Here is a 24,448-nt window from a genome sequence, read left to right as displayed (position 1 = left end):
TGTGGTCTGGGAGCGATTGCTGTTTCTTTCATTCTTGTCTTTTTCCCTTTGTGTCTTTATGTTAGAGCAGGACTAGTGTTTCTACTGTCTTATGCACTAGTCAGGGTTGTTCTTAGGGTAAGATAGGGATAGGAACGTGATTTCCGCACTGGGTGACAGAACCCGTTTAGGGATGCTAGGGAGTTTAGGGTTGTGCAGGGCAAGTGTCAAGGTTATCCCCCTTTAATCTTTGCCTAGTGGCAGATCTCCCCTTCCCTTCAGTCTCGCAGTATGCTTCATTGCTTTTGTCAGAAGCATGACACCCATGCACTCTCAGCCAAGGTAAGCATGCTTATATGGGTGGAATATCGGCTAGCCAAACAGCAATTTGTAAGGTAATTTGCCAAATGAAAAACAAGTTATGGCTCATGCATATAAATAATGGCAATATAGGGCTTGCATAGAGGTCTTTCGGGTTACCATTGTATGCTGTATGCCTTCAGTTTAATATGGACTCCTTTGAACATACAGTATATGGGGGTATTCTCCCCTTGAAGAAGTGTCTGGAAGTTACTAAGAGGCTTCACATAGTCAATGTCACACAGACTTCTTGCACAAGTAAATAAGGCCTTATAGCGCAAGATGCTGTGTTAAGTAGAGATGAGTGAATTGGTACAATACAAATTGAATTTGTGTTGAATTTTTAGAAATTAGCTGAACCCGGTAAATTAAAAAAATTTGTGATTTGTTTCACGCTAATCGCCAAAATTGTCTACCGTTATATAACATATTGCAGAAGATTGCATAAAGCCACATTAAAATTACATGGCTTCAAATGGACTTTCCCATGGTGCCTTATAGCTATCACAACTTATAGCACATCTAATTAAGAGAGACTATTAGCCTGTATAAAAGCAGAGGCACGGAATGCAGCAGCAATTTTATGGTGTATCTGGTAGTGAGAGGATGTCACATCTCACAGCTTAGCCATAAAGATAGTAAGAGAAGTCTGAAAACACAGAACTGTACAGGTAGCACAGTAAAGAAGAATATCAGTGTGTGAAGAAAAGACAATCGCATCATACATATTTCTAAAAGGCGTATGAAAGCTAAGGAGCATTTTCAATTTGTCGCAGATCAATTCGCAACTAAGTTTCCTAGGATAGTTCTGGAATCTGACAGAATCAAATTTCAAAAGATTTGCTCGTCTCCAGTGTCAACCCTACATTTTGGGTTCTCTGATCTTACAAAGTAAATTTTAGGAAGTTTCTCTAACTGTGTAACCATCGGGAAGATACGATGATATGGCGCCAGTTAATTTTCATTCACACTGAATTATCTACTATATAATTGTCTAATTCTGTCTGTCTGTAATGGAAATCCCGCCTTGCTGATTGGTCGTGGCAGTTAGGCCGTGACCAATCAGCGACAGTTGCTTAGTCGTCGTGGAAACACGGCTGCATTGCTTATTGTACAGGCACATTACAGCCGTTAAAAGCATCACTGCTGCGTTGCTCATTACACAGGCACAGTCCTGTACATATTCTGGAGTACAATACATTAGGTAACAGCAGAACAGTGACTGCAGCTCTGGGAGTAACTGGAGTGCAATACATTAGATAACAGCAGAACAGTGACAGCAGCTCTGGGTGTAATTGGAGTACAATACATTAGGTAACAACAGAACAGTGACTGCAGATCTGGGTGTAACTGGAGTACACTACATGAGGTAACAGCAGAACAGTGACTGCAGCTCTGGGTGTCACTGGAGTACAATACATTAGATAACAGAACAGTGACTGCAGATCTGGGTGTAACTGGAGTACACTACATTAGGTAACAGCAGAACAGTGACTGCAGCTCTGGGTGTAACAGGAGTACATTAGGTAACAGCAGAACAGTGACTGCAGCTCTGGGTGTAACTTGCATACAATACATTAGGTAAGAGCAGAACAGTGACTGCATCTCAGGGTGTAACTTCAGTACAATACATTTGGTAAGATCTGAACAGTGACTGCAGCTCTTGCTGTAACAGGAATATAATACATTAGGTAAAAGCAGAACGGTGACTGCAGCCCTGGGTGTAACTGGACTACAATACATTAAGTAAAAGCAGAACAGTAACTGCAGCTCTGGGAGTAACTGGAGTACAATACATTAGATAACAGCAGAACAGTGACAGCAGCTCTGGGTGTAACTGGAGTACAATACATTAGGTAACAGCAGAACAGTGACTGCAGCTCTGGCTGTAACTGGAGTACAATACATTAGGTAACAGCAGAACAGTGACAGCAACTCCGGGTGTAACAGGAGTATAATACACTAGATGGTGGCCCGATTCTATCGCATCAGGTATTCTAGAGTCTCTGTTAAAATAAAAAATAGTTATATACTCACCTTCCGACGGCCCCCGAACTCTGTCCCGCCTCTCACCATGCTCCCGGCATCTTCCGGTCCCAGTAATGCTTAGCGAGAAGGGCTGGAGATGACGTCACTCTCACATGAGCACGACGTCATCAGCGGTGTTTCGCGCAAAGCATTACTGGGACCGGAAGATGCCGAGAGCATGGAGAGGAGAGAAAGAGTCCGGGGGCCGTCAGAAGGTGAGTATATCACTATTTTTTATTTTAACAGAGACTCTAGAATACCCAATGCGATAGAATCGGGCCACCATCTAGTAGACAATATACTGTTTATCTCTATAGTAGCGGGGTTATCTTATGAAGTCAACCCGTTTCGATATTCCTTTTTGGGGTATACGCATGTCATAGGAAATGCTACCTTCTGAAGAGCAAAGGATTAATTAAAATACCCATACTTTAATTGTGATGCTTTATGCTGCTCAGGGGTGGGACAGCCCGCCTCTGCCTTAGGTAGTCCCACCCACAAGGATGCCTCTTTTAATTGGTGAGTGTAAAAAAATGCAATTACTATAGTGTAAAATATGAAACCCTGTATGAGCAGCCTCAATAGTCCTTGATTATGATGCAGAATATTCTTCTACAAAGTATATATCCAAAAATACATATAAGTATTCAACTACATCATGTATCCTGAGATCAGTTTCAGATAGTTATAATACGCCCAGAGAACCAAAAACCAGATGATGTACGTAATCAATGAGAAATTACTGAAACAATGCAGCTAATTAAAATTCCCCAAAATTAAGCTTTTAGGATGTATACACCATCCATATGGTCTAATATTACCTTACTTTGCGACTTCTTATGCTCAAAAAAGTTCTGTTAACTATCTTCACACAGTTTTAGCTTACCCATTAATGCATGTAATTCGGTTCATAACTTAATTAGATGTATGCCATCTAGTGCATAGTAGACTGAGCGTCCAAGAGGACGTCAGGCAAGAAATTACTAATAAAAGTAATATGCCAAGATGCAAAGATGAGACAAGGGGCGCATTCTTGGCAAAATATCATGTCCTTGGGTTAGGTGATCTGAATCCATGTCATACCCTGAAGTTAACATGGAATCGTCACATCTGCTGGAACAAAACTAAAGCTTAGAAGGCTACAATTTTAAAAAAAATGGAGTATAAATATTTTAAAGGGGTCATCCTAGAATAAAAAAGGGTCTTCTGGTCTTCTGGAGGTCAGCTCCTTTCATTTAAGAAGTCGAATGTATGGGGGTAACAGGGTGCCTGACCATATACAAGGTGGGGTTTCTTGAATGGTTTCCCATTTGTTGTGTGATACAAGCCCCCAAAGCTCTTGACATTACAGCCATTCTGCTTCCCTCTCTAGTTCTTGCTTACTTTCCGTCAGGCCGCCCATTTTCACAGCGGTGCGCGATCATCTTTCATGACTCCCGAGTGTCACGTTCTGGTCCACCACAGCCTCCAGTCTCTCCTGCCAAGCTTTTTCACATTGGTTACTAAGACTTCGTATGCGAATTGCCCCGACTCTAGGCACCCAGGTCTGGGAAACTCATATGATAAGTTCATATTTAATAATATTTTAATGCCCCAGATCTTGGTATTTAGACCCTTGCCCAGGATGCCAAAAATCAACGTTCTAAGAAAATCTGGACTATTGGTGAGTATAGAAGTCTACACTTACAAAATTGGTACAACACTTCCTTCTAATATGGGTTTTCCGCCCCATCCTGGCAGCAAAGTGGTGCCTGACTCTTCCTGGGCCAAGCCAATCCTCCGATTCTAACCCGGAAGCTTCTCATTCCAGCGTCCCATTACATATGGAATGTTGCAAATGGAGATCAAGCAATTCACCAATCCTGCAAGAATTTTGTGATCAAAAGGAATGGTTTTCGCCAAGCTGATTAATCAAAAGATGAGTTGGGGATGCCAGCAGGTAGGAGGCGGTTCACAGGGTTTCCGTCCGGTGGCCACGGTCTTCTGACTTGGCTGCTGGACCAGGGTTCTACAAAACGATTTGCCCATCTTTAGTAAGCACTAGTCCTCCAATCCAAGGATGGGGCACGTTGTTACGTATGGCTCCATTTTCGAAAGCTCCATAAATAATCCTTACATTTCCGAGGCCCATTAGCCTGTACGTACTTAATCCTAGAGACTTTTCTAGAACAAAAATGGTGATATCTGTCTAACTTTGCCCAAAAGTAATACACCTAGCTTTTGAAAGTTATAAAGTAAGAGCCATAACTCGTTCATAAATTGGTTTTTATAGCGTTTGCGTTCCGAATAAAGGAGGAACATTGGTCAAGAAATCTTCCATTGACCCCTTCATGGCGTATTATGCTGCTACATTCAGGCACTTACGGTAAGAAAAAAAAAAATTTTGCCGGTGTTCGTGTTTTCATTTTCAGCCTGAATATGTCCTTTAATGCCATTATGCTTCAGATAGCAAGTTAATTTCCGAATAGATTATGATTGTCGCTGAGTTTCATGACTCAAATGCTTAATTTGAAGGTAAAATTCCCCCAGTATTTCTCTCATCACCGCCCGGTACTGGAGAGAATAAAACATTCACATTTATATGATCTGATATTAATTCCATTATTGGTATTATGATGGAGGCAAATAACTATCAAGCAGAATCCACTTCTCTTTGTCCTCGGGAGATTTAGCATCACAGAGCCCGTCTGCCTTCCACAATACGTGCTAATGATACCTTGTAATAATTAGAGAATTTAGGAAGAATAATCTCGCCGCTCCCTCTATAGGCTCTTTAAGATTTAATATCCAAATTGTCTGTGCTTCAATAGGCACTTTGCAGACTATTGTCTGCAAACTCAGCCCGGCACTTCACAGAGACAGAGAAATTATTGGAATCTTCTGTATCAGAAGCTACAATTACAGCACAGCGGGGCTTCTTACACCCAGGCTGGGTGGGCTGCGTGTCTGCACCTTGATTTAGGGGATTTCATATTTTATATTACATTTTTTTTTACTATTATCATTTTTTTAATATTTTTGGTAATCAAATTAACTCTGTCCCGTAAGAAAAAAAAAATTGACGATCCAGTGCCACATTTTTTTTTGGACGGGGCTACACAATAAGCCAGTGTCCCACCTTTTATAGGGACATTTATAGACTATGATGAGGGTCCAACTTCTCTTTCAGAACGAGATCCCGTCCCCTCTCCAGTCCAACTGTTCCCCGACTGACTTCGGATCTCCCATAGCATTGATGGAAGAGAGCCAGGTCATGTGGGGCCACCTCTTCTGTCACAGTGGAAATGGGGCTTGGAAGACCGGAGGTGGAACCTGCATCTACTAGACATTTATGGCACATGTGCAGAATTTAGGGTCCCTCCTCTCTTCAGATAAGGATTCCCCCAATCCTCCATTTCAACTGGTGCTAACCACAGTGACAGGACCATGTGTTTGGAAATCCCATAGCAGTGATAGAAAGGAGATGGGTCCAGATGGGGTCACCACTCCTGTCATTGTGGTTGAGCGCCAATGGAAACGGGATTACAGGACCAGAGGTGGAACTTGTATCTACTAGACATTTATGGCACATGCGCTGAGTATACGGTCCCTCCTCTCTTCAGAACAGGATTCTCCCATCCTCCATTTCATTTGGTGCCGACCACACTGACAGGACCATGTATTCCGAAATCCCATAGCAGTGATTGGAGAGAGATGGGTCATGTGCGGCCTCCTCTCCTGTTACTGGGGTTTGGAACCAGTTGAAGTGTCAAATCGATGGACCACATGTCGGACCCACATTAATTAGACATTTCTAGCATATCCTGTCGATATGCTGAAAATATATGTTGTAATACAAAACCTGGATTCCCCAATGACTAGAGATATTGTCCATCCAAGACAACCACAGGCAGCCGTCTCGGGGGTTCTTCCTCCTTATTCATACTTGATCTGGCTGAATCAAAAACACTCGAGAAATAGCTTTGAGGTGTGACTGGTTCTTCAATATACAATTTTTTTATATATAGTGAGAGAAGTGTTTTTAATGTCCTGTGATTGTATAGGAGGAGGTGAGCTGTGACAACACCCATTGTAAATAGTGGGTCCTCTATTATCTACTGTATATAGAGGTGCGATCAGTCATTGTACAGGAGGAGGAGGTCAACTGTGACATCTATTGTGAATGATAGATCCTATGTTTCCTACTGTATATAGAGGTGTGATCAGCCATTGTACAGGAGGAGGTGAGCTGTGACATCACCTATTGTGAATGGTGGTGGATCCTGTGTTTCCTACTGTATATAGAGGTGCGATCAGTCATTGTACAGAAGGAGGTGAGCTGTGACATCACCTATTGTGAATGGTGGATCCTGTGTTATCTACTGTATATAGAGGTGTTATCAGTCATTGTACAGGAGGAGGAGGTGAGCTGTGACATCACCTATTATGAATGGTGGATCCTGTGTTATCTACTGTATATAGAGGTGCGATCAGTCATTGTACAGGAGGAGGTGAGCTGTGACATCACCTATTGTGAATGGTGGATCCTTTGTTTCCTATTGTATATAGAGGTGTTATCAGTCATTGTACAGGTGGAGGAGGTGAGCTGTGACATCTATTGTGAATGGTGGATCCTGTGTTATCTACTGTATATAGAGGTGCTATCAGTCATTGTACAGGAGGAGGTGAGCTGTGACATCACCTATTGTGAATGGTGAATCCTGTGTTATCTACTGTATATAGAGGTGCGATGAGTCATTGTACGGAAGGAGGTGAGCTGTGACATCACCTATTGCGAATGGTGGATCCTGTGTTATCTACTGTATATAGAGGTGTTATCAGTCATTGTACAGGAGGAGGAGGTGAGCTGTGACATCACCTATTATGAATGGTGGATCCTGTGTTATCTACTGTATATAGAGGTGCGATCAGTCATTGTACAGGAGGAGGTGAGCTGTGACATCACCTATTGTGAATGGTGGATCCTTTGTTTCCTATTGTATATAGAGGTGTTATCAGTCATTGTACAGGTGGAGGAGGTGAGCTGTGACATCTATTGTGAATGGTGGATCCTGTGTTATCTACTGTATATAGAGGTGCTATCAGTCATTGTACAGGAGGAGGTGAGCTGTGACATCACCTATTGTGAATGGTGGATCCTGTTTTATCTACTATATATAGAGGTGTGAGCAGTCATTGTACAGAAGGTGAGCTGTGACATCACCTATTGTGAATGGTGGATCCTGTGTTATCTACTGTATACAGAGGTGTTATCAGTCATTGTACAGGAGGAGGAGGTGAGCTGTGACATCTATTGTGAATGGTGGATCCTGTGTTATCTACTGTATCTAGAGGTGTGATCAGTCACTGTGCAGGAGGAGAAGGTGAGCTGTGATATCACCTATTGTGAATGGTGGATTCTATGTTTTCTAATGTATAAAAAGTAGACTTGGGAAAACCAGGTATTTGGAAGCCACTTAAATTCATTTTTTTTTTCACGAATAAAGACACATTCCCTAGTAAATTGATTTGCAAAGTATAATAACTTTCCATGTCGGACAAAATTATTTAAAAAAATAAAAGTTTAGTTACTCTTTAAGGAATTAAACTATAGTATTAGGTGGGAACTCGATAGCGGTATTACATGGACTTTCAAGTGGGCTCTTTATATGAATACTGCTACATATTATCCAAAATATCATAATATTATTTAACCCTATTTACTATAAAAATTAATCTTTTTGGTAATTTGTTTTGCATTTTTTTTCTATAAAAAAAACAGGGCGTGAGAGCGCCAGTATTGGAGAAGACAGGAAAACATTTTCTTTAATAAGTTTTCAATGTGTCGTTAAAGAAGAGATCTATAGATTATGTTGAAGTTTTCTTTGAAGTCATATTCAGGCCTCCTGCTATATTATCTCACCCGCTAAAGTCTCCATTAGAGCAGAGAGTTTTTGGAATATTTAGCAGTAAAATGGTGGAATGTACTTTATTTTCCATTTACCCATCAGTCTGCCAAGAATAAAGTGTCTCTCTACATGTGGGCTGTGCCTTGTGAGGTCACTAAGAGGCTCTTCTCACAAAATGTATATTACTTTTTTCTTTTCTTTTTTTTTAGGATAGTCGAGGATTCATATAATGTTCTAGTAATTGGTTTCTATCATGGTGCCGGCTCAGCGCGGGAGATGTGTTCTCTTCATATTGGCAGATCTTGGCTCTCAGCTCAATGACTCTTTGTTAATCAGAGACAATATTCTGCCATAATCTAGCGCTGCCATTGTCTCTTGGAGCAGACACTTCATTCATTACCAGAGGGTTTTGTTGGAGGCTTTGAATGGTTTATTTGCTACATTTTGTGTGCAACTAAATCACAGCTTTGGCACAAATCCACGTCGCCTTTTATGATAAATTAAGATTACAAATTGGAAAATTTTAAATGCTTTTACGGCTAAGTGTTTGCTCCTAATGGAGGAGAAGATGGCAGAGAAAGAGACCCCGGTGCTAAGAACAAACTCAATATGGCATCATTAGCCAACTAGCATTAGGTACATAACGCTCAAAATGGTCCTGTAAAATTGTGCTTGTAGAAGCAAAAAAATATATTATACAGAGGATATATTCATTTTCCCTGGTCGCAATGCATGCCTTAAAGGGGATTATCAGCTTTAGCAAGTTGTCATCTTTCCAAAGGATAGGTGATAACTGGTGGGTCAGAGGGGGTTTGATTGATGAGATCACCACCGATCACAGGAAGAGAAGTATAGATGAGCTGTGGTACCATAGAGAGCCACCTGTATAGATGAGCTGTGGTACCATGGACAGCCACCTGTATAGATGAGCTGCAGTACCATGGATAGCCACCTGTATAGATGAGCTGTGGTACCATGGAGAGCCACCTGTATAGATGAGCTGTGGTACCATGGACAGCCACCTGTATAGATGAGCTGACGTACCATGAACAGCCACCTGTATAGATGAGCTGTGGTACCATGGAGAGCCACCTGTATAGATGAGTTGTGGTACCATGGAGAGCCACCTGTATAGATGAGCTGTGGTACCATGGAGAGCCACCTGTATAGATGAGCTGTGGTACCATGGACAGCCACCTGTATAGATGAGCTGACGTACCATGGATAGCCACCTGTATAGATGAGCTGCAGTACCATGGAGAGCCACCTGTATAGATGAGTTGTGGTACCATGGACAGCCACCTGTATAGATGAGCTGTGGTACCATGGAGAGCCACCTGTATAGATGAGCTGTGGTACCATGGAGAGCCACCTGTATAGATGAGCTGTGGTACCATGGACAGCCACCTGTATAGATGAGCTGACGTACCATGGATAGCCACCTGTATAGATGAGCTGCAGTACCATGAACAGCCACCTGTATAGATGAGCTGTGGTACCATGGAGAGCCACCTGTATAGATGAGCTGTGGTACCATGGACAGCCACCTGTATAGATGAGCTGTGGTACCATGGAGAGCCACCTGTATAGATGAGCTGTGGTACCATGGACAGCCACCTGTATAGATGAGCTGACGTACCATGAACAGCCACCTGTATAGATGAGCTGTGGTACCATGGAGAGCCACCTGTATAGATGAGCTGTGGTACCATGGAGAGCCACCTGTATAGATGAGCTGTGGTACCATGGAGAGCCACCTGTATAGATGAGCTGTGGTACCATGGAGAGCCACCTGTATAGATGAGCTGACGTACCATGAACAGCCACCTGTATAGATGAGCTGCAGTACCATGGAGAGCCACCTGTATAGATGAGTTGTGGTACCATGGAGAGCCACCTGTATAGATGAGCTGTGGTACCATGGACAGCCACCTGTATAGATGAGCTGTGGTACCATGGAGAGCCACCTGTATAGATGAGCTGTGGTACCATGGAGAGCCACCTGTATAGATGAGCTGTGGTACCATGGAGAGCCACCTGTATAGATGAGCTGTGGTACCATGGACAGCCACCTGTATAGATGAGCTGTGGTACCATGGAGAGCCACCTGTATAGATGAGCTGTGGTACCATGGACAGCCACCTGTATAGATGAGCTGACGTACCATGAACAGCCACCTGTATAGATGAGCTGCAGTACCATGGAGAGCCACCTGTATAGATGAGTTGTGGTACCATGGAGAGCCACCTGTATAGATGAGCTGTGGTACCATGGACAGCCACCTGTATAGATGAGCTGTGGTACCATGGAGAGCCACCTGTATAGATGAGCTGACGTACCATGAACAGCCACCTGTATAGATGAGCTGCAGTACCATGGACAGCCACCTGTATAGATAAGCTGTGGTACCATGGAGAGCCACCTGTATAGATGAGCTGTGGTACCATGGAGAGCCACCTGTATAGATGAGCTGTGGTCCAATGGACAGCCACCTGTATAGATGAGCTGTGGTACCATGGAGAGCCACCTGTATAGATGAGCTGCAATACCATGGATAGCCACCTGTATAGATGAGCTGTGGTACCATGGAGAGCCACCTGTATAGATGATCTGCGGTACCATGGACAGCCACCTGTATAGATGAGCTGTGGTACCATGGACAGCCACCTGTATAGATGAGCTGTGGTACCATGGACAGAACTCTGAATGTAAGATATAACCAGGGTCTCTAGCCAAAATCATATAAAAAAACACTAAAACTTTAATACTTTATTGTTAAAAGAACCCAAAAACAGGGTCACACCACAAAGTGAACACAACAAAAAAAAGTGCCCCAAAAATTAAAATGAGATGGGGATTTCCTAGGAGTCCCTGATGCAATCTAGTCCTCACACCTTCCTTGCCGCGGAGGTTGGCACCCTAGGGGGGACGTTGTGGCACCCCCGCTCAACGATGACTCTCCCTAGGGACCCTATTCCACCCTGCAGCCACTAGGGAATCCCTTTCCCACTGCTAGAGGGACCCCTATCGCTATACAGAGGTAATCCTGTGATAAGGAGGACCCTATACCCCAAAGAGATATAAAAACATATAGGAACACATCTGCAGTATTATGGCGTATAGTGGTGAAAAATCAATACAAGGATACCAAACCCTCCTTTCAAAAAGATACACAGAGGGTTTGGTGTCAGTTAAATCACCACTAAAGAATGTAGATAAATGATGAGAAATATGAAGTTTCAATTCTAGATTTACAGTTGTTACCGTATGCATCAGCTCAGATAGTTTAGGCACAAAAAACAATGTGGGGGATCACCCTCCAACATACAATATATTTGTCCCATCAAGGGTCAATACCTCTGATTAGATAGTTTTAGGCACAAACTAGACAGCATAGGGAGTCACCCACAGATATATAGTGCATTTCGTCCCATCAGAGACCGATATGCACTGAGCCTGTGCCCACTGTATTAGACACTAGACCCCACCGGAGGTCAGACATAGATGTAAAGGTAAAGCCAGTGGACTGCTCAGATATGTATGTTTCAAATACTCATCGTATCACCCGCCGTCTGCCACATAGCTTATAGCGCTTCAACGCGTTTCGCCCCGTCTGGGCTCATCAGGAGGCCCGATGTCAACATGACTTGTGTCCTGATGTGGTAGATAACTGGATCGCCTCGATATCCCCCTCCTTTTGAACATACCGCCACAAAATCCGCCAGCCCCGGACGTTGTTCAGGGACACACCTCTTAACCTAGTGCCCATGTCATTAAGGCACGTAATCCACATCTCGTGCCATAAAGCGCAATACTCACATCCCTTACTCTCAGTGCGCATGTCATTAATCCACATCTCGTGCCATGAAGCGCAATACTCACGTCACCCAACCGGAACTCCCTTAACATTTCCGGGTAACTGGGCTACTGAGTTTGCGCCCACCTACCGCGCATGCTCACGGAATCACTAAACAGCAATTACCGTGCCATGGAGCGCAGATCTCATTTAATGTCGGGGCGCAGGCTCAATGTGATCCGCACCACCATGACATATGATGTCATTAGCATGTAGATAGCCATTGTGCAGACTAGATGGGCCGCCCCGCCATGACAAAGGATGTAAATACAGAATGTAGAATATAAGATGTCCTTATATAAACTAACGCCTTTAGAAAATAAACATTAATATCAATCCGCGCATTGTTTAAAGATGATGGTTTTATCTATGTGAGATTGCCATTATAAGCAATTTTATGTAGATTGATATAAGCTCACATAAATCTTTATATTGCCACTGGCAGAAAACATATATCCAAAACTCTTCTTAGAGACCGTATATTTGCCTCTTTATCAATTAAGAATAATCGCATAATTATGAGTATATGATCCCATGCGGTATTGGGGGAAAGAATAATAACGATAGATTCTTCATGGTAAATCCAGGTCCTAACACTCGAACCCTAACTAAAATTGAAACGTGATACAGTAGTCTATAATAATGGTCCAGATTGAAATTACGGCAAAAAGTACTACAAAAATTACCAGGCTAAAGAAAACAAGCAAAAGACAATTGTTCATTATTCCCCTTGGGTTCAAGACTCTCCATCCTAAAAATCCATTCGCATTCCCTTTTGAGAATAATTTTGTCAGTGTTCCCCCCTCGGGGGTTGACATTGACTACCTCAATTACTGTAAACTTAATGTCAGCAAGCTGGCTGTTATGGACAAGTTGCATGTGCTTTGCCAATGGGGTGTCTCTTCCATTCCTAATGTCCCCCATGTGCTCCCCCACTCTCCGTCTAAATTCCCTTTTGGTCTTGCCTATATAATCCTTTGGGCAGGAAAATGTAGCCAAATAAACTACTCCAGTGGTTTTGCAGTTCGAAAAATCACGTTGGTAAAATGTTTTCCCCGTGGCTGAGCTGCAAAAGGACTTATTAGGTTTCATCCACTTACACATGCTGCAATCCCCACACTTGAAGAAACCACAAGGTTTCCTATCAAGCCAGGTACCCTTCACTGCCGGTCTCTTATACTGACTATGCACCAACATGTCCCTTATAGACTTCCCTTTTCGGAAGGTGATGTTCGGGCGTTCATCTGCCAGATCTTTAATATCAGGGTCTAGCCTCAAAACATCCCAATGTTTTGCCAAAACTCTCCTAACTTCTTGATGTTTGACATCAAACGTACCGATGATTCTCAGAGTATCCGACACATCCCTCTCCATACGTTTCTGTAGGAGTTGTTGCCTATCTGCTCTTGCCACAAATTTATAAGCTGTATCAAGGACATGTGTCGGATAACCCTTTTCTCTAAACCTATTATACATGTCCCCAGCCTGACTGTGGAAAAGGTCATTCCTAGAGCAGTTTCTCCTCAATCTGAGGAACTGACCCTTAGGAATTCCTCTCTTGAGAGGAATTGGGTGGTGACTCTGCCAGTGAAGCAGACTTTGGTGCTTGTTGGTTTGCGGTGGATTCTTGTGGAGATAGACCCAAAAGACTCCCTCCTAATTTTAACATCCAAGAAGGCTAGTTCCTCCTTCTCCATCTCGGAAGTGAATCTGAGGCCTACATTGTTTTGATTCAGCTCTCTTACAAAGGCCTCAAACTGCTCCTTCGTCCCTGACCATACGACAAAGACATCGTCTATATATCGATACCATATAGAGATGTATTCTTGCCACCACTCGCTGTCACCTCCAAACACAATAGTTTCCTTCCACCAGCCCAGGAACAAATTTGCATACGACGGGGCACAGGGACTCCCCATCGCAGTGCCCCTGAGCTGGTGGAAGTACTTCCCATCGAAGGTAAACACATTATGCGTAAGTGTAAAACTGAGAAGAGATGACACAAAGTTGTTATGCTTTCTACAGGCTATCGATCTCTGCTGAAGAAAGTGTTCCACGCCCCTAATTCCTTCCTGGTGCGGTATGCTACTGTACAACGCCTCTATGTCAATGGATGCCAGCCAAGTGCCCTCTTCAAGATGGATGCCCTCTAACTTCTGTAGTAGGTCTGACGTGTCTCTGAGATATGACGGACAACAAAGGGACGCAAATCCTGATCTATATAAATCCCACAGTTTTATGTCAGGGAGTCCACCCCCGAAACTATTGGACGTCCTTTTAGTGGGTCTAGTCCCTTGTGCACTTTAGCAAGTGCATAGAAAACACATAGACAGCCACCTATATAGATGAGCTGCAGTACCATGGAGAGCCACCTATATAGATGAGCTGTGGTACCATGGACAGCCACCTATATAGATGAGCTGCAGTACCATGGAGAGCCACCTGTATAGATGAGCTGCGATACCATGGACAGACGCCTATATAGATGAGCTGCGATACCATGGACAGACGCCTGTATAGATGAGCTGCAATACCATGGACAGACGCCTGTATAGATGAGCTGCAATACCATGGACAGACGCCTATATAGATGAGCTGCAGTACCATGGACAGACGCCTATATAGATGAGCTGCGATACCATGGACAGACGCCTGTATAGATGAGCTGCGATACCATGGACAGACGCCTATATAGATGAGCTGCAGTACCATGGACAGACGCCTATATAGATGAGCTGCGATACCATGGACAGACGCCTATATAGATGAGCTGCGATACCATGGACAGACGCCTATATAGATGAGCTGCAGTACCATGGACAGACGCCTATATAGATGAGCTGCTGTACCATGGACAGACGCCTATATAGATGAGCTGTGATACCATGGACAGACGCCTATATAGATGAGCTGCGATACCATGGACAGACGCCTATATAGATGAGCTGCGATACCATGGACAGACGCCTATATAGATGAGCTGCAGTACCATGGACAGACGCCTATATAGATGAGCTGCAGTACCATGGACAGACGCCTATTTAGATGAGCTGCAGTACCATGGACAGCCACCTGTATAGATGAGCTGCTGTACCATGGACAGATGCCTATATAGATGTGCTGCAATACCATGGACAGCCACCTGTATAGATGAGCTGCGATACCATGGACAGACGCCTATATAGATGAGCTGCAGTACCATGGACAGACGCCTATTTAGATGAGCTGCAGTACCATGGACAGACGCCTATATAGATGAGCTGCAGTACCATGGACAGACGCCTATATAGATGAGCTGCAGTACCATGGACAGCCACCTGTATAGATGAGCTGCTGTACCATGGACAGACGCCTATATAGATGAGCTGCAGTACCATGGACAGACGCCTATATAGATGAGCTGCAGTACCATGGACAGCCACCTGTATAGATGAGCTGCTGTACCATGGACAGATGCCTATATAGATGTGCTGCAATACCATGGACAGACGCCTGTATAGATGAGCTGCAGTACCATGAACAGCCACCTGTATAGATGAGCTGCGATACCATGGACAGACGCCTATATAGATGAGCTGCAGTACCATGGACAGACGCCTATATAGATGAGCTGCAGTACCATGGACAGACGCCTATATAGATGAGCTGCGATACCATGGACAGCCACCTGTATAGATGAGCTGCGATACCATGGACAGACGCCTATATAGATGAGCTGCAGTACCATGGACAGACGCCTATATAGATGAGCTGCAGTACCATGGACAGACGCCTATATAGATGAGCTGCGATACCATGGACAGACGCCTGTATAGATGAGCTGCGATACCATGGAGAGACGCCTATATAGATGAGCTGCAGTACCATGGACAGACGCCTATTTAGATGAGCTGCAGTACCATGGACAGCCACCTGTATAGATGAGCTGCTGTACCATGGACAGATGCCTATATAGATGTGCTGCAATACCATGGACAGACGCCTATATAGATGAGCTGCAGTACCATGGACAGATGCCTATATAGATAAGCTGCAGTACCATGGACAGCCACCTGTATAGATGAGCTGCAGTACCATGGACAGACGCCTATATAGATGAGCTGCAGTACCATGGACAGACGCCTATTTAGATGAGCTGCAGTACCATGGACAGCCACCTGTATAGATGAGCTGCGATACCATGGACAGACGCCTATATAGATGAGCTGCAGTACCATGGACAGACGCCTATATAGATGAGCTGCAGTACCATGGACAGACGCCTATTTAGATGAGCTGCAGTACCATGGACAGCCACCTGTATAGATGAGCTGCTGTACCATGGACAGATGCCTATATAGATGTGCTGCAATACCATGGACAGACGCCTATATAGATGAGCTGCAGTACCATGGACAGATGCCTATATAGATAAGCTGCAGTACCATGGACAGCCACCTGTATAGATGAGCTGCAGTACCATGGACAGACGCCTATATAGATGAGCTGCAGTACCATGGACAGACGCCTATTTAGATGAGCTGCAGTACCATGGACAGCCACCTGTATAGATGAGCTGCGATACCATGGACAGACGCCTATATAGATGAGCTGCAGTACCATGGACAGACGCCTATATAGATGAGCTGCAGTACCATGGACAGACGCCTATTTAGATGAGCTGCAGTACCATGGACAGCCACCTGTATAGATGAGCTGCTGTACCATGGACAGATGCCTATATAGATGTGCTGCAATACCATGGACAGCCACCTGTATAGATGAGCTGCAGTACCATGGACAGATGCCTATATAGATGAGCTCAGTACCATGGACAGACACCTGTATAGATGAACTTTGGTACCATGGACAGTCACATGTATAAAACAGCTGCAGCACTTGCATAGATTTGCTGCTGTACCATGGACAGCCACCTGTATATTTTTTTAATTTTTGAATCAACTTTACCCACTGTTGAGCTCCATGCTCTTTCATACTGGTGAGAGCCCAGAGGATTAGTCTTGAGGAACAGTGTTGTAGGCTATTGAGCCATCCCATAATATCAAGGTTACTATCTACCACTGTCGTCACAGTTTGGTTTTTGGCCACTGATGGTCTTCTCTTCTCTCCTTGTGTTTGGTCATGGCCTCCTACTCCCCACCACTGCCTATGCAAGCTCTCGCTTCTTGCTTCCTTAACCAATGCCCATCAACCCAAGATTCTCAAGGGACCCTTGCCCCCTCTCCCACTGACGGAGCAGTGCGTTCCCTTGATTCTAGTTTTGCAGTAAGGCGCTTTTCTGTTTGGTCTGTGATACTGAGACAGCTTCTTGCTGACCTCATCCATCTGTCGTCCGACCTGATCTTCTGTCCAACTTATGTTTATCAAAGAAGTGCTTGCCCTGACCTCAACCTGTCAATTTAGGCACGAGGCAAATCCATTGGTGCAACTTGTGCCGACTGTAAGTGCAGCACAAAGACAAATACAGACATATTTATAATTCTGAGCTTTTCTTTCATTATTTATTATCACTTTTTTGTGTTATTTATTTTGCATTGTTTCCCGATCCAGCAAAATAGTTTCTACTTTTACAATACTTCACAGTGATAAACACGCAGGCGTTTCAGTCTTCTCTGGATATGATGAACCCTGTTGGATTGTGAGCAGAGAATTGTAATTTTTCTTGTATAGGGAATTGCAAACACATGACTTTTAGCATTTCTCTTATTACGTCTCACATCATGGAGCAGCCTGAACCTGTACAACATCTGCACAGATCATTACATGATCCAAGGAGCCTGATCTGCAGTTCCTCGCATAGGAATTTCATATTCCATTCACTTTTTAATGGAGTTTTTTTTTTTATAAACCACGTGCAGCTCGACTAAGTTAGAAATATCCAACTCGGCTGAAAACTTCCTAGGTCCAAAGGGGTAATAGCCTGATAAACCAAAGATATGCTCCAACGCTAGTGTGTAAGACTGCTTTATTTCGCCCCATATCTACTCCCTGTCTGTCATATCTGTGAAGGATCTCGGACAAAAGCAATGTGTGAGGCTCCGATTTTTTTTTTTTTTTAGGAATGGAGAATAGCTTAGTAACAAAGTGTCACCAACGCGCCGTGATTCTTTATCAGCACTTCCCGCTCCAGCAGGTGTGACCTCCGTGCAAGTTGTGCTCCTATTGTGAAACTGTCTCCTTAGCCATCACCAATCAGGTTGCGACTTCACTACATTCTAACACGTGAAATGTTTAAGTACAAGAAATAACAAAAAAGAAACACTTTTTAGTTTAAGATGTTAAAAACACAATTTTTACAGCAATGGCGTTTGCTTATTCATTTTGAACCATCTCCGATTCTTAATTATAGGATTCTGACCCTTTTCAGACTCTTGTTACGCAAACATGCACACATAGCCTATGAAAAACCTATTAGATCATCATCATCACCGCTTTCTCTAGGATTGTTATGAAACAGGGATAATGCACACAGTCATGTCACAGTACAAGGATAATCAATCAATCAATCAAATTTATTATCGCCAAGTACATATTACATATATACAAGGAATTCTTTGTGGCAAAGAGGCAACATAATATATAACAACAGATACAACAAGTAACATCTAACAAGACAGATACAGTATATAGTCTACACATGACGATTTCATTGTTGAACAGAGAGTGGATAGAAGCTGTTCATATGGCGGTTGGTGCTGCATTTGGGGACTCTGAAGCGACGTCCTGAAGGGAGTAGTTGGAATGAGGAGTATCCCGGGTGAGAGGGATCGGATGAAATTTTTAATGCGTGGGATCGAATACTCTTATCATAAAGATCCTGGATTTTAGGCAGGGGGGAACCTATAATTCTCTCTGCTGTTCTGAAAGTCCTTTGTAAGCGGAGTTTGTCATGCGCAGTGGCTCCCCCATACCAGACTATCAGAGAGGAACAAATCACAGATCTGATGACAGCATTAAAGAATAAGATCAGCAGATTCTTAGACAAACCATATCTTTTCAGCTGACGCAGGAAGAACATCCTCTGTTGTGCTTTTCTTATAACAGCATCCACGTTTTTCCCCCATTTAAGATCATGAGAGATGATAACACCAAGGAATTTGGTCTCTGTGACCCTAAGAACCACTTCGTCATGGGTGTAGTTTGGAAGTATCTCATGTTGATCTTTCCTAAAATCCACAACCATCTCAGCAGTTTTTTTAGTGTTGAGTACAAGATTATTGGCTTTACACCAGTCACATATTCTTTTCACCTCACTCCGATACAAGTCTTCAGCATTTCCCCTGATGAGACCAAACAGTGTCATATCATCGGCAAACTTCAAGATTTTTACTGAGTCTGCTGAAGAGATGCAATCATTCGTATAGAGAGAAAACAGTAACGGAGACAAAACACACCCCTGAGGTGCCCCGATGTTTGTGACCAAGGTGTCCGAAGTGAATGGTCCAACTTTTACACTCTGTATCCTGGCTGTCAGGAAGTTATAAATCCACAAGCATAAGTTGAGAGGGACTCCAAGAGCTACCATTTTCTTATGAAGTAAATTTGGATCAATGGTATTGAACGCTGAGCTAAAGTCCATGAAAAGAATCCGGACATATGAGTGCAGTTCATCTGTATGATCCAAAATGTACTTCAGTGCCAGATTGACAATGTCGTTTGCCGAACGATTCTCCTTATAGGCAAACTGAAGCGGGTCCCATAGCTTCTGCGTGAATTTTATCAGGTGGGACATCATAATTCTTTCAAAGACTTTCATAGCTACAGATGTGAGTGCTACTGGTCTATAGTCGTTCAACTCAGAGGATCCCACTTTCTTGGGGACAATTGTGGAACTGTTCCAACACTGAGGTACAACGCACTCTTTCAGTGACACATTGTATATATTTGTCAGTATAGGGGCAAGCTGGGTAGCACATACTTTCAGACACATTGGAGATACACCATCAGGGCCAGGTGCCTTTTTGACCTTAAGTCCCTTCAGGATGCGTATCACCTCTGCCTCGGAGATCACTACTTGGGTGTTGCACAATGAATGATCTTTATATGAACAGACTGAGGAGCTTAGTAATAAAGTCTGTGATGCAATAGTAGAGGGATAATGTTCGAAGTGTTATAGTGGGACAGGGATAATGCAAATGGAGCGCCCGCCAGGGCAGTGGGGAACTCGGTACCGGGCCGCTTCTTAAAGGGACAGCGGCCCTGCCCCTGGGCGTCCAATAAAAGGGGATATTTACAGTGGAAATAAAGAGTTTTTGTAATAAGTGTGTGTTCATGACGCCACCTGTGGTATCTGATCAGAAGTGACCAGCGCTGCAGTGCAGATCCGCTGGGACTGATGGTGTGATGCAGCAGTGGTGGAATAGCTCTCCACAGGCAGTGCTGTTGTCCCAGGGCAGTAGTTATTAAAGATGTTATGTTTGCTGATGGTAGATGTAGCAGTGCTGAGTGAGTGTTGAGGCAAGAATTCAGAGGATACAGCTGGGTGCAGCTCCAAAGTTTTACTCACAGTTCTGTCTGCAGTACAGATGCCCGCTTGGTGCCGAGTCCTTCAGGTGAATGGCTCAGTCAACTCCCAGGCAGATGGAGAACACTTTTCCAGCACTCCCTTCAGTATATGCCTTTCCTGGCCGTCTCACTGTGTTGCTTTCTTGCCTCTTCCTACTCAACACCACACAGTCAGTGTCCCAGGCAAGCAGCCGTGGACCTTGTTGGATAACATGCACAGTTCGTTTCCTTGCTCCCTTATGACTGCCTTTCCGGCGAAGATAGCTGTGATTGGTGGCTGTGGCCCCTAATGTTGCCACAGCTGTCGGCTTGCTAGCTGAGTCCTGTTGTCCACTCCACTAGTCTCGGGGCCGAGACCCTTCTGCGACTTGATCACTCCACCTGCCAGCCGTCAGTCTGGAACATGCCCCACGGGTGGCCTACGCTCTGCCCATGCCTCTGGGATCCCATCTCTCTACAGGGAGCTTCCTTCAGTATCTACTCCATCCAGCAGCTCCTCCCAACCAGGAGCTGCTCCATCTGCATCCTTCCACTTCTCCCCCTAGGGGAGAACTGCTCCTGTCTTCCTTTCAGTTCTCCCGCCCTAACCCTCAAGCTCCACCCACCTCCCAACACCCTTTCCTATCCAGCAGGGATGAGATCATCCTTTCTTAGGGTCCATCCAGGGTGCCCTGCTGCTATAAGTGAGTGTTGGATGCAGGTGTAAGAGTGGGGTCAGGTGCCTCCACCTTACCTGGGTAGTGGGATACTACACCTCTGGATGAGGTGCAGTACCTCTGGTGACTGAACCCTCAGGGGCGCCACACAAACAGTACACAGTACAGAGATAATAAGCACAGTAATATCACAGTACAAGGTTTGGCACAGTACAGAGATAATAAACACAGTGCTAGTGTATTAATATGGGTACTGAAGCAATGTGTGAGTGTCACTGCTCAGAAGTGTTTGCCAACAAGATATTTACTCTCTATGGTTTTATATGGGCTTCTTTATTTCTTAGCATTCAATATCATAAAAAAATAATTAAATGAGACATAATTGAAAGCTCCTGGGTGTTAATTTAAAATGTGTATCAGAGCCTCCTCCCGTGCCCGCTTCACCACACACCATTCATGTGCCATTTATAATAATAGTGGTTTTTTATGTGGATAAGGGGGTATTTGAGCCCTCTGGGGCTCCAGGACACAGGTCCATACCCTCCATATCGAAGTCTCCAGCCTGGACACGTCTGATCTCTGCTTTTTGCCACTACATCTTTTTTCCGTCTTTCATCTTTTCTCTGCATAGAAAGTATAACTGCGGAATAAAAGTTCAGTAAGAATCACAGGGACGGAATGACACCTTCTGTGGTTTTTAAGTACATCCTCAGATATTCAATGGTTTTTATTATCGTTTATGAGTCATGGGTTTCTACTCCCCAAGGGTCTTTTTCCTTTGCTGTTTTTGGTGTAATGGAGGGGGGCTAATCACAATCAAGGTTCCAGGCTGCGCCGTCACTGAACACATACTAATATTGTGGAATAAAAGCCCAAAGACATAGCAGAAAGTAGAACGTTCAGCTCATTAGGAGCTCAGCGGGGAAGGCATTTAATACCATTTTTATCACCACAACTCACTCAGCATGGGAGGTTTTGTCATATTAATATTATATTACCAACAGTTTTCCACTTTCGCATCGGAGATAGAGGACTCCGCAAACAATACTGACATGGATCAATCAGCGTGGAGTTACAAAAAGATGCGGCCGTCCTGAGTAGCGGATGTGTTGTGGGTGGAATTTTTACTTTTTGCTGCTAAGACTCTACGTGGAGTCGAGATTTATAAATAATCATTCTGTTTTCCTAAAATAGATCCTGATCATTTAAAGGGAATTTGTCGGTGGTTTTTGTCACCTAATCTGAGAGCACCGTAATGTGGAAATAAAAAGAAAATTGTCCTGCACTCAGTGGGAATGGTTGATTTGGGGTTTAATACCCATAGTTAGGTTGTAAAATTATCCACCGTACTCTCAAAGGTTGAAAATGCCACCCTTATTTTATTCCAAATAGTAGGACAGGGCAAAGTGAGCCTGTGCTTCAACTGTTCAGGCGCAAGATCCTCACGCGATCTGTGGATCCACTCGGACTGGCCCACCGGAGAGCAGGAGAATTCCTAGGTGGGCCCCCTGTGAAGAAGTGCTGATAAGCAGTGCTAATACACTTTAGAAATAAATCATCTAATCATCAATGGTAAGCCCTTAGATTCTGTCTTACTGGTGGCGCCTTGCCAACCGAGTCTGACCCTGGGCAGGAGCACGGCAGTTCTGTCGATAGAGGAGGTGCAGGCCAGCAACGCCCATCGGACCGTGCTGATTAGCATAAGTCACGGTAAACTTATTAAAGTTACTTTCTGGGGATATTCAAGTGGAGGTAATGGCTTATATACGGGTCGCTTGACTACAGTAATAGAGAAGTTAAAGATGGTGGCTTCAGTTTATATTGGGAAAAGCTGGTGATAGGCTCACTTTAAGGCCGCTATACATATTAGATATGTTGTCCAAACTTAGGCTAGGATCAGCCAATAATGAGGACTCTTCCTGAAGAGGATGTCAAAAGAGATAAGGATCAGTCGCTGAATTGAGGTCCCTTCTTCTGGTTATCTTAGATCTATGAGCACCTTCAGGAGGGAGAAATATGCATTGCCACCCATAGTTGCCTTTCTGTCCACAGAGGGGGTACATGAGTGAGTAGTGTTTTGTGGACCCCTCTAGTTATTGCGGACTTTAGTTTTCCTTTTGCATTGAAACTTTGGATTTTTTTTTGTACTTTTGCCATTTCATTACATTCCAACTCTATTTGCGCATCACAATATAAGTATAGGACATGTTAAACAGCATAGGGCGTGCTATATGCTACAGGTGGAGAATTTTGGCTTTTATGATCACAGTCTTCTGTAATATGTTTCGCCACATAAGGGCATCTTCAGGAGCTGTAGAAAAAAAATTAAAATAAACATCTTTCAAGTTATATAAAATCATATTTCAGTTATAATTCTGAAAAGTTACATAGGGTTTACCAGGAAGGGGTCTGACAGAATCATTACAACATATTTTTTAAGCTTTAATGTAATTTTTTATCTTGTAGGAATTTACATTCAATACTGACAATTTATCACAGTGAAAAAAAAGTGGTTCTGAAAAGTAAATTTCACGTACCTGTCTCTCAGACATCATATTTCTTAATCAAATATATCCCCACTGAGATTCGTGACATGAAAATGTATTTTTTGGAGCCAGCAACTCGAAGACTTCGCCATTCTCTTTTCTACTTTTTTTTTTCTGATTCAGGTGGAAGACTAGTTGTCATCCATTCACAATGCTAATAGAGCTCTGGGATTATCTTTCTACATAATTCACTACCTGGGAGCAAGTTTCTGATCAACCTTCTGTCATCCACTCAATGCCGACTTTTATTCCCCATTGACTTGCACTGGGGTCAGGTTTCGGACGAAACTCCGACTTTTTTTGGCCTAGTCGGACCAGTTTCATCTGAAACAAATTTTGTTTCATGAAACCCGATCCGACTAAAGTCGCTCAACTCTACTCGTGACCTCAGCCTATTTTCCTATATCATTAGAAGTGTGATATATATATTTTGTAATGTGACATAAGAATGGCAGAGAACCACAACCGTAAAATGGCTCTAGTTCAGGTGGGAAACCAAGGCTGCCAATATGAAATTTCATGAATATGGCCCCTTAAAATATGTTTCGCCACATAAGAGCTTCTTCAAGGACTTGTGGGATGTGTAGAAAAAAAGCCATCTCATGGACTATATAAAACCTCCTATCTCTC

At 43.6% G+C, this 24,448-nt stretch overlaps 1 protein-coding gene across 2 annotated transcripts in view; it reads left to right on the top strand.

The window, feature by feature from the left end:
- The window catches only part of TAFA1 (TAFA chemokine like family member 1), a 641,958-nt gene that overhangs the window by 350,053 nt on the left and 267,457 nt on the right, over nucleotides 1-24,448 (top strand). The window lies entirely within an intron of this gene.

Source organism: Dendrobates tinctorius, unplaced genomic scaffold (assembly GCF_039654945.1).
Source record: "Dendrobates tinctorius isolate UK_male_01 unplaced genomic scaffold, ASM3965494v1 ptg000027l, whole genome shotgun sequence".
Classification (NCBI taxonomy): domain Eukaryota; kingdom Metazoa; phylum Chordata; class Amphibia; order Anura; family Dendrobatidae; genus Dendrobates; species Dendrobates tinctorius.
The sequence above is the reverse complement of the archived record's forward strand: the minus strand, read 5'-3'. Positions and strand labels throughout refer to the sequence as shown.